Below are 1,277 nucleotides of genomic sequence, written 5' to 3' on the forward strand. Positions count from 1 at the left end.
GACACAGTTATTATGTTAGAAGTGATTTGATAACTTTAATGTGGACAACAAAGTGACACAGTAATTATATTGGATGTGATTTGATAACTTTAATGTGGACAACAAAGTGACACAGTTATTACATTAGATGTGATTTGATAAATTTAATGTTATTTATATTATAACAACGCCGTCAAAGAACATCTCATTACGTCTGGTCATGCTCTGTTTGACTACCTTGCAGCGTTGTTCCCAAAAGATTCCGTCGAAAATTTGTCATTTCCAAAGTACTTACCGCTCCCTGCATGCTTTCTCTAATCCATCTAGTGTACGTCCTCGTTTCTCAGTTCCTGTTTCAAATGTCAGATTGCTCACAATTTAATAAGCGTTGTGCCTCGAGACTTGACTGGTATGTTTTCATACGAAAAAGCATGAATATTCGTTTAATTTCCTAGCTATTTGAGGTATGTGTTTGTCGAACAGAAGATATTACTGGAAGCTTTACTTTGGAGAAACCATACGCTGATGACCCAGTTTCCAGACAAGTGTTATCCTTCTTGATTTTGTCACCGTTTAAAGAAAGAGGAGTGGGCCTGGTACAACCTGGTGTAAATATTCTAGGTTTAAAATAATATTGTTGTCTTTGTTCATGATTTACAAGCGTGAAGGTAATATTGTTGTCTTTGTTCATGATTTACAAGCGTGAACGTAATATTGTTGCCTTTGTTCATGATTAACTAGTGTGAAAGTAATATTTCACATAGTTTACCAGCGTTAGCCATTTCTACTTTTACAGAAATAGAATAGAGGAAAATCACCTAATTAATATAACCCACCATCATCGCTTAGGCTACCTTGTCAGACCAAATAATGAGATTTGACTGTCATTCTTATAACACACTCAAGAACCAAAGTGCGGAGTGTATTTTTAGGGAAGGGAGGGCACAAAAGTCACGCGAACCAGCATCTAAGATTCACAGTCTGATATGCTAGCCACTGGGCTATGTTTGACCCACGTGCACATCATTCAACAATGAAGACCACCACTAGTATGTTTGGACATTTGGTATTCAGTAATGAGGACCACCACTAGTATGTTTGGACACTTGGTATTCAGTAATGAGGACCACTACTAGTATGTTTGGACATTTGGTATTTAGTAATGAAGACCACCACTAGTATGTTTGGACATTTGGTATTCAGTAATGAAGACCACTACTAGTATGTTTGGACATTTGGTATTCAGTAATGAAGACCACTACTAGTATGTTTGGACATTTGGTATTCAGTAATGAAGA

Source organism: Limulus polyphemus, unplaced genomic scaffold (genome assembly GCF_000517525.1).
Source record: "Limulus polyphemus unplaced genomic scaffold, Limulus_polyphemus-2.1.2 Scaffold9155, whole genome shotgun sequence".
Classification (NCBI taxonomy): domain Eukaryota; kingdom Metazoa; phylum Arthropoda; class Merostomata; order Xiphosura; family Limulidae; genus Limulus; species Limulus polyphemus.